General features: G+C 57.5%; 1 protein-coding gene across 1 annotated transcript in view; it reads left to right on the top strand.

The window, feature by feature from the left end:
• Positions 1-13,200, top strand: part of TTYH2 (tweety family member 2) — a 44,004-nt gene that overhangs the window by 738 nt on the left and 30,066 nt on the right. The window lies entirely within an intron of this gene.

Raw genomic sequence — 13,200 nt, 5'->3', positions numbered from 1 at the left:
GCGATGCCCCCGGACTCTCCTCCCGTCCTCCCTCCGTGCCCCCGGTGCACCCGGACCCTCCTCCCTCCGTGCCCCCGGCCCCCTCCCCCCAGTGCCCCCGGACCCTCCCCCCGGACTTCTCCCTCTGTCCTCCCGGTCCCCTCCCCCCGGTTCGTCCCGCCTCGTCCTCCCTCCGTGCCCCTCGCCCCGTCCTCCCTCCGTGATCCCAGCCCCCTCCCCCCAGTGCACCGGACCCTCCCCCCATCCCTCCCCTTGGTGCCCCCTCCCCCCCGTCCTCCCGCAGTGCCCCCAGCCCCCTCCCCGCGATGCCCCCGGACTCTCCTCCCGTCCTCCCTCCGTGCCCCCGGTGCACCCGGACCCTCCTCCCTCCGTGCCCCCGGCCCCCTCCCCCCGGTGCCCCCGGACCCTCCTCTTGTCCTCCCTCCGTGCCCCCGGCCCCCTCCCCCCGGTGCCCCCGGACCCTCCTCTTGTCCTCCCTCCGTGCCCCCGGCCCCCTCCCCCCGGTGCACCCGGACTCTCTCTTCCCCCCCATCTCCCTCTGTGCACCCGTCTCCCCAGACTCTTCTCCGTCCCCCCCTGACAACCCCGGTGCACCCAGTCTCCCTCCTCCCTGCTGGCAGCCCCTGTACACTGGGTCTCCCTCCGTCAACCCGTCCCCTCCCCACCTGGCATCCCCGGTTGGGGCATCCCCCAGGCATCTGAGCCCCAGCTCCGTTCACCAGCCCCTCAGTCCTTGTCCCAGTGCACCCTGTCAATCCTCCCACCCTTAGTGCCTTCCCCGGACACCACTCTCCAGCCCCGTGCATTGCAAGCCCCAGTGCAGTCAAGTCCCACCTGCCATCTCAGGGCCATTCTTCCTGTGTAACCCCCCCAGCCACAGTGCAACCCTCTGCACACTGTGAACCTGGGGGGCAGCTTCAGGGTCACCCCAGTGCACCCTTGTGTGCTGCCAACTTCCCTGGGGCAGCCCCCCCTCCGCCCCCATATGCCAATTCCCTGGCGCGCTAACCCCATGCCCAGGGCATTCTTGTGCGCCCTACCCTCCGCCTCGCCAGCATATCTGCGAGCTCGTCAGCTCCTAGGGTGACCAGACAGCAAGTGTGAAAAATCAGGAAGCCTCGTTACCACCAATAAGAACCTGAACAGAATTAATGCATCCCAGGCCTTCCCCCAAATCTGTCCTCTGCACCCATCCTGGCCCTGGCTCTGAACCTTTCCCATCCCAGCTGGGCTTTGCCTGTGGGGCTGTGTGGTGGGGGGGATGGGGAATCACCTTTGAAAAGTTTCAGTCTGGTTGCAAAATGGATTTGCTGAGAATCAGAGGGAGTTCTGGTTAGGGGAGGTGGGACCCACCCCAGCTTCCCATGGGAAAATTTCCAATTCCCAGGTAGCTTTTCCCTTCGCACTCATGCTGCTTGTGGATCTTTTGTTTGCTCTTTTAAAAAAAAAAAGAGAGAGAGAGAGAGGTCAGAGCAGGTATTTATCTCTGGGGAGGGGGGTCCTTCTGGGGAGGAACCTGTAGGGTAGGCAGAGAATACTTATTTCTAGGCCACGGATAGCATGGCACCCTGTATGTTCCCCCCACCTCACTCCCCGAGTCCTGCAGATTATGCTGTAGCCTGAAATGGTATTTACAAAGGTAATGGCTCTTTCCTCCTAACCACACTTTCCTGTGTGCAAGTATCAGAGATTGACTCAGTTGTGTTAATGTTGGTACCCTTTCTGTTTGTTTTCACTGGGTGTCTGAGTGCGGCCGGCTGCAGGGAGTCATTAGCTGGGGCCGGCGTTTTAGGGGTTGTGTGCGCATTAAAGATTTGGCCGAACTTAGTTATTAAGAAAGGAAAATCTGCAAACTGTTTCTTAAAATGCCAAGTTCTTCTCTTTCCAGTGAAACATCCCCTTGCAGGGTTTGCAACCCAAGCCTTCCACCAGTCTGGGAAGAAAAGCAGAAATGGCAACTGTCTAGTCAGTCTCTCTTCCGTGAATGAATAGGCAGAAGCAAACAAAGGGGCGTTAAATCACTGCTTCTCTTCTGCTCTCCTTGGGCCTCTAAAGCATTGGATTCCATTAGTGCCACCCAGAAACCAGCGCACTCTTGTGCTAGCGGGGCTTTTGTCGCACTCCTCTGAACACAACCCACAATAGGGGAGTGGCCAGTCTTTGTAACGTTAGGTCTTGGCTGGAACAAGTGTTGTGGCCAGTGGGAAGCTGGCCAGGTGTTCTCCTGCCCTCTGGTGTTTTCAGACCGTTTGTAGGTGCAAGGAGCGATCGGGTGGAGTAGTCGTTTATACGCCATCTGCCCTCCGACATGCTCCTAGCCAAGGTTATGAGATGTGCCGTATGAGGGGTACTTGAGTTCGTCATCTTCTGGAGCCCCCTTCACAGGGCTCTCAGGGCAGGTACTGTGCTGTACACCCACTTTCCCCTGTCCCGTCCCCCCCATACTCTTCCAGTGCGGCAAGATGCTTGGGGGGGAGGCTTCTTTCCTGTCAAAACAAAGCAGAGGATGCAGCTGGTGACAGGGATACTGGAAAGCGGGGAATGTGGGCAGTGGTGCACCTCTTCTTCCAGCCATCTGTCCTGCTGCTAACTCTGCCCCTCTGACTCTGACCCCTTCACATCCTCCCACTGCCAATCCTACCTGTCCCTCCTCTCTGCATCGGTAGCTCTCCTGGGCCCTGCACTGCCGAACGGTGTTACAGCCCTGTCCTTGTGGATGCGCTACAGAGAGAGTCTTGAGTTTTGTGGTTTGTTGGCAGGGGACAGCTCGGTCACCGCCAGTAGAAAACCCCAGGTTGAAACCCAGCAGAGCTGACTCCAGTTCTCCCAAGGCCTTCAGACAGTGCCATGCTGTTTATTGGGGGGTTGGCCCTTGGAGGAGACAGTAAAAGTTACTGCATTGTCATTATCCCCCCTCCTGTGATGCTGTTGTACTCTTTGCTGGGTGACTGCCACCCTCCACCCCAGAGGTGGCTGAATTTCAGGGGTGCTGTCTCGATATAATTCCCAAAGTACTTTGGGTTGCAAGTCATTATAGAAACGCAAAATATTATACACAGTCGATGACTGACAGCGAGCGGCCAAAGGTTTCCAATTACACTGGAAGACATGCTGATTCCAACCCGTGCTAATTGAATCCAGGGCTTTAAGCACAAGCCCATGGGCTTAGATGCGTCCTTGTCTGACTACCTGTCTGTGAGATGAAGGCAGTTCGCTCAACAGACAGCTGGAGTGGCTGCTGTTGGCAAAACGGGGGAAATCTAGGAGAGGATGAATTGCAGGACAAGCAACTGAATTTCACTTGCAGCCTAGCTCAGAGGTTCTCAAACTGGGGGTCGGGACCCCTTAGGGGGTTGCGAGGGTATTACATGGGGGGGTTGCGAGCTGTCAGCCTCCACCCCAAACCCTGCTTTGGCTCCAGCATATATAATGGTGTTAAATGTATAAAAAAAAGTGTTTTTAATTGGGGGGGGGTGTCGCACTCAGAGGCTTCCTGTGTGAAAGAGGTCACCAGGACAAAAGTTTGAGAACTGCTGGCCTAGCTCTTGAGTGGCATGGCTGTGCGGCGAGGGGATAGAGGAACTAATTGAGAACATTGTTTTTTTAATTTGTGCCTGAAACTTCCCCTGCAACCCAAGTATCTCTGCTTTGAGCTCGAGCAGTGACTGTCACGCTGGGACCCCGTCTGTCCGTTCGGCAGTAGGGGAATGTCAGGGGGGTCGCTATGTCAGAATTGGTGAGTCAGAGCACGACTACCAGGATGTGAGCGGTCCACTCCACCAGCCAGGCTGGGCAAACTGCAGAGAGCAAATCCCTCTGCGAGGAAAAGCCACTTGGAGTTCTTGCCCCCTCCTTTGTTGAATTCCCCTGCTGGGTTGCTCACAAGCGCCTGCAGAGGTGGCTCTTTGTGAGCAACCTGAGTCACCTGACGTGTCCCTTTAAGCCCGGTTGGGGTGTTTGGAGGGCAAACGCCCGGCCGTTGGTGCTGGGAAGTTCCCCATGCTCTCCTCATGCCCACCCTAGCTTGGTTTGTGGCTCTGAGGGCCTGTTTCACAAAAGGTACACGGCACTTTGGAGCCTGACTGGTGCATTGGGGTGGCGGTCCTGCCTCCCAGGAGCGTCTCCATCAGGGAAAAGTAGCACGGCATGAGGAAGCTAATGGGGGCTTGTAAGCGGCGAGAGGTCACTGGCAGCACAGTGGGTGGTGGGGTGCCTGTGACTGGAATCACTTGTTCTGATCAGTGCTAGACAGGCCCCGGGGGGTGGTGCATGGGGTGCTGCTGATGGAGGGAGGTGCTGGCGGTGCTAGGCTTACAGAGCTAGAACCAGAAGGTGACTGATGTGGATGAGGTGCTGGTCAGTTGGAGCATGGACCCAGGCGATGGCTAGCTCCCCGTCCGGTGCATGGAGCTCCGTCCCCGCATGCGGCGTGTCGGCCAGGTCTCCATCGTGTGGGCCCCGGTTCTCCTTCCTGGGATGCAGGTCTGCTCAAGATGTGCCACCTGGACATGGGACATGGCAGGTGGTTTCGAGACCTGGCTCTGCAGATCTGGATGATCGGAGCACAGGGGCTCTGAGATCCATTGGGAGCCAAGGGCCGCCCTTAGGAGAGTGTTACAGGGTCTGTGGACACTGAATGCAGCACTGTGTGGGGCACGCACCTCAAGGAAACCAAGGTAAGCTCCGGAGGGCCTGATCCACCAAGCTGGGTAGAGCCAGCCTCGGCATTACCAGCTCCTCTGCCAGAGCAGCCGTGCTGTTCTCCCCCTCCCTGCAGCTTAGTTCCTGTCTGAAGGGCCCCACCTGCTCCCACTCCAGCCTGCAGCAGAGCTTAAAGCAGGGCCTGTTCCACTCAGGAGTAATTGTGGCACCACCAAAATGGAGCTCTGCCCCCACCCCCCCCCTCCAAGCGGCTGTCTGTTGCCTGTGGACGGCAGTCCCCATGAGCTAGGGGCCTGTCCCACTGTCCTCTGCTAAAAACAAACCACTCACACCCCTATTCAGTGCGCTCCTCCCCAGGGGGAGCTGCACTTCCCTGGCACTACCTGTATGTAGTCTGCAAAGCACTCATGGCTGACAGACGCCCTACAGACATGTACGGCTATTATTTTTCCTCTTTAATCCTCCCCACCATGAACCCACAGCTCCCCAGGAGAAGCGCTCTTCATCACCAACAGACGCGCCCCTCATGGCTCCATTCGGCACTCCAGAGCCTTTTCGGAAGGGCTGCTCAGTGGGGTTGAGTTGGCTGCAATGTGATCAGAACTGCAAAGCGCCTTGGCCCTTACTTAACTCTCAGTCCCATGTGGCTCTCTCCAGGGAGCGCTGTGGAGGCTGTCCGTTATCTGCCATTGATGATTTGAGGGGAGCGGTTCTGCTTGGTCTCATGCCATCGGGAGCCAGAGGCGCACTCGATTCCCGCTGCCTCGATAAGATCGTATCTGCTCACTAATAAGCACAGCTCTGCCAAACCAGGCTGGGGAGGAAGGAAACCTTCAAACAATACAGCCTAGCACAGGAAGCCCTTCGCAGCCCAGTCACCTTCCGTGCAAAGGTGTCGGGCAGGTTTTCTGCTGCTCGGAGCCTAGAGGCTGCTGCTGAGTGGGTGCACGGTGCTGCTCGCTTTGGGATGGAGATTGACACTTGGGTGCTGGGGATGTAGGTCGTGGCTGACATTTTCATAGAACCTCCGGTCCCATAGCTTACAGGCAGTGTGTGGAAATGCGGCCACCTCTGGGGTAGCGGGCAGTGGAGGGAGGGGGCAATGGGAGCCAGCGATAGTGGGGATGAGCCAGCATGCAACGCTGTTACCTGGGTGGGAGGGGAAGTGCTGCAGGGTTGTGGCAAGGTCTCCGTTGAAAGGAGCACTCCTTGTCCACCTGGCTGGGAATCGAGGGCTTGGCGCTGGGACTGGAAAGCCATCCACTTGTCTCAGGCTGACTACGCTGGCGGTGGCAGCACTGTCCACTCACGTCAGGCAGAAGCTGCTGGGGACACACGACACCTGTGCTCTTGGGGGGGCTTTCTCAGACGCCCTGAGGATCTGGTTTCTCTTCTACGCAACCTGTTCAAACACAGGCATAAAGATGGGAGTTTGCCGTCTCTGACCTAGCTCGAGTCTGAGCCTGGCTCTCTGGGAGCCGAGCCTGAGCCATGCAGACTGTCAGGAAAGTAACTGCCCTGAATGGAGACCCGGCTCCTGGGCAGAGACGTGGCAGTACCCAGGGCAGTGCCTGTGGCAGGAGGCAGGCAGGGCATTGCCTGAGAGCCCTCCTGTCCTGCACGGCCAGGACCTTTCTGCCCACACTGTACTGCTTCGCTGCCATGTTCCTGGTCAGCCCCCCATGGCCAGCATGCCCCCACAAACCCAGCGTTGGCTCCCCCTTCGTCCCCTCCGAGGGGGGCGGGGTGGCCTTGGGTTGCTGTAGAGTGAGAAGTGGGAGTGTAAGATGGCAGAGACCCTGCTGGGCATCCCGCGGGGACCAGAAAGCACCCAGGGCGTATCTCTGCACCCACCTCTCTGGCAGCCACTGGGTCGGTCCACGGGAACTGGGAGATGTGTACAGGAGCCGGGGGCAGACCGGTCCTGTGGTGCCCAGGCTTGGCAGCGTGGCCTCGGAGAATGTGCATTGAAAGGGGAAGTGTCAGGCCTGGCTCCTGTCTCCTAAACCCAGCGCTGGGGCACTGAAAGCTCTGCCAGGTTCCCCGCTGCACAGCGAGACCTGCCTTTCTCCTGGAGGGGTGTGAGGATTGGCCCGGGCCTGTGCCACGCTTTGGTGCCAACGCAGTGCTGTGTAGTCTGACAGGCGCCACTTATCCCATGGGGACAGGCATGATTTAAGCAACGATCGGAGCTGGAGGGTCTAGGCCCTGGCCCCTGATGTACCAGGTTTCTGTCTCCATCCCTTCGGGGGTTGTGTGTCATGGGGGGCGCAGTCTGTATGGAGCACGTGGGGAAAACCCAGGGCTCCAGAGAAGAACGACCAATCTCTGCTCTATGGCAGAACCACATCTTCTTTGCAGGGTGACCCCGATGCCTTGTTTATCCGCCCTATCTCCCTCCAGAGGAGCAGGTGCGAGAAGACGTGGCTGGAAGAGTTTTCTTGTGCAACCCTGGCGTCCCGCAGCTCTGCTCTGAGCTAACTGCTGGGACCAGGCCCAGTGAGCACTGGCTGCCCCTTGCACCACGAGGGAGGGGATCTGTGGGGGCCAATCTCTCGGCAAGTGCTCCCACGGCTGCCCCCTGGGATGTCCACTGCTGCTTGTCACTTCCTGTGCAAACCAGGCCGCTCGGTCCACACCCCCTTGGAGCTGCAGGGAAAGTGCTGGAAAACTCTTCCCCCTGGGTGGGCGGGGGGCACTGGCTTAGTCTGGGGGGACCCTGCGGAGACCAGGACAGTGAGGTCAGTGGCTCAGGTGATTGTAACGATCATTGCTCTATTCAGAGTGGCTCTCTTGAGCCAAGTCCTTGCAGAAAAACTTTCTGACCAACACAATCCCAAGGCTGCAGTGGATTGATTGGAATGTGGCCCCCACACACCTGCTTTTCCAGCCCCAGGCTGCCCCACAGCTCTGCGGATGTCCCTCAAATCCTGACCTCCAACCTCCTGTTCTTTCAGCCCTGGGCTCTGTTTTTCCTGATTGAGGTCTCCAGAGGTGAAAGCACCAGGTGCAAGGCGGGGCCCTCGCTTTGTCCTCTCTCTAAAAGGATTTCAGCACAGTTCAAGGGTGTAGCCTCGCAGAGAGATCCCAGCACCAGCCTCTGGACTCTGCCCCGGTGCTCGCTGAAAGCTCTGTTTTAACAGAGGGATGGACCTGACACCTCAGTCTCCCGCTGGTCAGCGAGTGTGTTGCAAGTTCCAGCCTGGGTGCTAGCCTGGGTGGGGTCTTAGATTCCCTCTGTAAAGAACTGACCATGGACGCCTCCAGAACAAGCCGGGTCCCTCTGCTCTGTCACCTTGGGTTAATCATTGTCCTTGCCTCCAAGTGACACCCTTTCACGCTCCTCCTGCGTCTCTTCCCGCTGGGATCCGGCTCAGTCCAGTCAGTGGCTTTGGGCTGCTCCAAGCTCCTTTCCTGCCTGTGACTTTGTCGGCTTCCTCCCCTCTTTCTGGCCCACTGTGTGATGCATGGCACGGTTTTGCTTTCATGCTTTGTAGGGTTGGGTTGGTCCTAACCAGCAGTGGCATCGCTGTTCCCCCACTTCTAACACACCTCCTGCCACGGCACTGGCTCCACCCAGCCCAGGGCCGGCACTGATCTAACCCACTCTCACCAAGTGCCCCTCTATCTCCTGCTGCACAGAGCCTCTCATCAGCCACCCACAAAGCAAGTCCAAAATGACATGCTCCCTCGGCCGGACTGGGGTCCTGGCCTGCACGCTGAGCATTCTGGGGCTTGGGAGCTGGGTCCGTAGCATGGGGCTTTCGATGAGCTGAAAGCCCCAGGTCCTTGCCATTTCTGGGCTGGTAACAGCTCCTCCGCTGATGCAAAACAGCAATGCAATAGCAGGTGGGGAGAATGGTGCATGAAAGCCGACAGGACAAATGGGGGTTTATTGAAACCGGGGCTGGGGGCATCTCCCCTTCAGAGAGCCGCTATTGGGAAGCGAGATGGAAGAGCGGAAATTCGGGCTGATGGAAGCTGCATGTTTGGTGCCAAACTTGCTGTCGCTGTGTGTGAGCTGGGTGATCAGAGCTGTTTTCCCCTTCTTTGTCTCTGGGATTACTCTGTTCTTATCTAGTTGCCCCTGGAGCATTGCAGAGCTGTTGTTGCCCTCGCTGTTGCTCCCTGTCCCTAGGAGCGGGTGAATGGCTGAAATATGCAGTGACGAGTACACCGGAAAAAAAAGTCAGGTCAAGCAAGACGTGGGCCTGCATCTGGCTGAGGAAGGGAATGGGAGAAGTTCCCTGCAGGAGGGGGTCAGCATGAGGAGTTTGTCTGAGTCACCGTCATAAGCCAGTCATGCTCTGAGGTTTCCCGATCCGGGAAGGGAGCCATTAAATAAAAGGGAACAGGAAGCTAAAGGAAGGTGGCGTCTGCCTGAGCTGTTGTGTGTCAGGATTTGTGTTGCACCAGTGTAATGCCTTAGAGGGGCCGGCTGAGATCGGGGGCTTACTGTGTGTGTGGTGAGAGTCCCTGCCCCAGAGAGCTTGCAGACCTGACAGAGCAGGGAAGTGAGTGCCCATGGTCATGCCAAGCCAGGGGTAGAACCCAGGGTTCCTGAGTCTCCATCCAGTGCTGTACCCATGGGACCATCCTGCAGTGAGCTCCTTTGCCGGTGCTCCCATCAGCGCATCCCTGGGAGAGGGTCACGTTCTGCGGGGTGATTGATGTCTGCCTCTGTGGCAGGGGCCATGCACTGCTGCTGAGGAAAGCCTTGTCCAGTCCCGGCTGAGGACACAAGACTTCCAGGGATGCCCGCTGTGTGTCACAAGAATGGCCCACCTAGCCCAGTGTCCTGTCTTCTGACAGTGGCTGGTGCCAGGTCCTTCAGAGGGAACAAACAGAACAGGGCAATTATCGAGCAATCCATCCCACATCATCCAGCCCCTACTTCTGTCAGTCAGAGGCTTCCAGACACCCTGAGCATGGCCTGGTGACACTCTTGGCTAATAGCCATTGATGGACCTATTCTCCAGGATCAGATCTAATTCTTTGTTGAACCCAGTTATACCTTTGGCCTTCGCGGCATCCCCTGGCAATGAGTTCCGCAGGTTGACTGAGTGTTGTGTGAAGCAGTGCATTCCACAGTGTGGATTGCATGCCATGCGCTCCTCTCCCTTTTCTTCAATAGGTTTTTGTCACTGGGCAATGCCAAGTCCTTGCCTGGTGGAGGGCAGGGAGCCTGTGTTGGTAACATGCCAGGAGCCCGGGGCCTGGCTCAATTGGCCTTGCATGGGAGTGAATCGCAGCTGCCCACATCTGGAACATGGAGGTATGGCCCTGGCAGATATAGCATGCAACTCTCAATCCGCTGCTGTGCTCAAGCTGGAGCGTTGCATGCTGGGACCCGTTGTCTCTCTGTGACCCACACCTGGTAAAGATGGCCCCGATCAATCAGGGGGCTGTGCTTGAATCACCATGTTGAGGCCCTCATGTAAGCTGGAATGTCTGTGATGGCTGTCATGGGCCAGCCCATCTATAGGGGAATTACAGCTCTGGAAATGGAGAGCCCTGGGCGGGGAGGCGCTGGCACCGTTCGTTAGGACTGCAGGAGCAATTGCCCGTTACGGAGAGAAATGATCCTGCTGGTGCATTCTCCCATCCCCTCAGGTGGAGAACTCCTTAACAAAGAGCCCTGCAGCGTGGCTTTCCCCAGCAGCCACCTCCCGCGATCTGGCCTGCATTAGCTGGAGTAATCGAAGCCAGCCTCTTAGATTCGATCGGGCTTGGCAAGCAAGCGGGGCCGCTAACGATCCTGGAGCCCTCGGTGCTGGGAAATGGCTGGGAAGGCGGAGGGGGTGCAGTAGCAGGGTCTGCAACTTGTTAGTGTGTGTGTTTAGTTCCCAGAGAACCGCAGGGAGGGGGTGTCCGTGCAGCTGACTCCGCGAGGTTCAGCTCTGTGGAACCCACCCCATCTGGGCTTAGAAGCTCAGTCCACAATTCTCCCCTTAAGATGCTTTTCAGTCAACTGATGGTTTAAAGAGAGATGAGGCAGCTGTGGTAACATCTCTCATATCCAGGAACCAAGACTGCCCCAAGGCTGCACACCTCACTGGGAGATGTTTTGGGGCCCTTTTTCCTTTCAGCCACTTAACGACTGTTTCATGAAAGGCTCCATGGCTGCGAAGCCAGAGCCCCCTGGAACTGGCGCCATGTTTGGGTCCCGGGAAACACAGCGGTGGAATACGAGTGATGAGCTAACAGTGCTCTGGGTCCGTATCTCCTTCCTGCCTGGCCCCACGCTGGGTGGGTAGGGTGAGCTCCACAGGACCCAGTTAGGAAGCTGGCTAGGCACCTAAAATCTGGGGTGGGAAGTCTCTGGTAGAAAGGGACAGCAAGAGTCACATCCGCCTCGCTTTTGCAGCCCTGCTTCACCAACCCAACACACCCCCTGCAGGGCAGGGAATGGACTGTCCCTGCTTCATCGGTGGGGAAATTGAGGCAGAGCTGCGCAGCGTCGCTGTTGGGTCTGGAGCAGTCTTCCCCTTCCCCTCGATCCAGGCTGGGGTTCAGTGTGTGTGTGTTTCTCTCTCTCTCTTTCATGGGGAAAGATGGATGCATGGCGCTGGGTCTACGTTCCTTTCACTAGAAACCCCATTCTTGCTCTGTCCAGCCCTGTAATGAATGAGGCCTCTATTGTTAACGTGTCATGTGCTCCCTGAATTATGGGACCGCTTTGCCCTTCTTCGAATTCAGTGCCTGCTCCCTGCTTTATGGCCCCAGCAACCTGCACAGAGGGGCCTGAGATGCCACTTAATCAAAATGTGGAATATTGAAAAGGTCATGGCAGGCCACTGCGCTTCAGGGGAATATACAGGCCATTAAGATGTCAATCAATCTCTTTAATGACAGCCAGGAAGCAGCCCCATGCTCTAACTGACTTGTAGCACAAATGAGAGGTAGTTCAAACAGATACGTGCCCTCCAGGCGTCCCTCGGGAAATCTGGTGCCCCATTCTTGGAGCACTCTAGCTAGCAGATTGCAGGGACTGTGCCACTGTCCGTCTTGCAAGGTGATTAGTGTGCTGGAGGCGCTTAATACATGCTTGCCGTTTTGGAGAATGGTGGGAACGGTCCTGCCTTGGGTCACGTTGGGGGAGCGGGGTGTGGCGGGAAGATGGGGGAGCAGAAGCCAGTGGATGTGCTGTTGTCTCCCAGTGACTGTTTTTCCCTGCTGTCTGGTCTGTCCCATACAGGCTGCTGCCCCCCCCCCAACAAACCCACCCCCTGCCCTGGCAAATGTTGCTCTAGAACCAGCCCCAACCATCTGAGAGCAGAACCTCGATTTTGTGAGCCCCACTTTTACAGGTGCCCATCTCTCCCAATTGTTTTTCCTGAGAGGGACGGGGGGGGAGAATCACGTAACCGTGATGTTGATGGAGAACAGGGCGTCGTCCCTTCACGGTCCGTGCACTGGCCGTGGTCGGAGGGCAGCGACGCAGCGCACCGGCTGGAGCTTGGGGATGTTCCGTTTTCTGACTTGGTCGATTTTTATGAACTTCTCAATCTCCCATTAGTTTGTAAAATTGGAGTTCTGCCATACGTGCAAATCTGGATGGGAGTGTGACCCAGCAAGGACACCTTCTGCCGGATGGTCCAGTAATGTGTCCTGCTGGCCTCCATGTAGATCATGTGGTCAGCAGGATAGGTCTTGGTTAGGTCCCGTGATGGTGACCTGCCCTAAGGATTTGGTAAATGGACACGGCTTGATGGGAAGCCAGCGGATGCCCTGGCTGGGGGCAGTTATGCTCATGGTATTATCTGGTCACATCTCAGCTTTCACTTGCGGGAACTCCAGCTCTCATCGGATTCACTCATTCCCTGCTGTTGCTTGTGGTATTAATGCAGCCGCTAATGGGGATGGAGCAGGGAGAGGCCGGGGGGGAGGGGCGAGGAACAAGCAACAGGAACAGCGGAGCCGGAGAGCATGGGACGGGAGATGCAGGTGGCGTTGCTCTGGGATCGGGGAGACCTCATGCATCTGGCGCTACCTTCTCCAATGTCGACTGGTGGGGTCATCAGCTCGTGCGTCTCACTCAATACCTAATGGAGAGAGATGAGGGCAGAGACTGGTCTGAGGCGCTCGTGCCTCCAACGTGGCAGGCCTTAGATCAGAACCAGGCGCCCTGAACTGACAGCTCGCAAAGCAGGGGAGCCAGAGGCTCCATGTGCGAAACAGACGTGTCTTGCCAGGCACATCCTGTGTTGGCTGAAGATGGAGCAATGCGCCAAGCCCGTCGCAGCAGCCCGGGCTGCAGGGTGTGTGTAGGGAGCGGGGGCTGTGGCTGCAGGGGGGGCTCGTTCCTACTCAGCAGGGGAAGGAGAGGTGAGATACGTTGCATGCAGGACCTGAGCAGGGTGCTGTGCTCGGTACTGTCTTCCTCGCTCTCAGGCAGAGATGCTTGTGGGGAGGGCCCTTCCCCATCTTCTCTGCTGCATCTAATGCTGGCTGCGGTGCCCCCATGTAACGGAGGGATGGGTAAATCGACCGCCAGGTGTGGGTATGCACATTGGGGTGCATTCCTGGCTTTGTGCC

Source organism: Dermochelys coriacea, chromosome 14 (genome assembly GCF_009764565.3).
Source record: "Dermochelys coriacea isolate rDerCor1 chromosome 14, rDerCor1.pri.v4, whole genome shotgun sequence".
Taxonomy (NCBI): Eukaryota; Metazoa; Chordata; order Testudines; family Dermochelyidae; genus Dermochelys; species Dermochelys coriacea.
The sequence above is the reverse complement of the archived record's forward strand: the minus strand, read 5'-3'. Positions and strand labels throughout refer to the sequence as shown.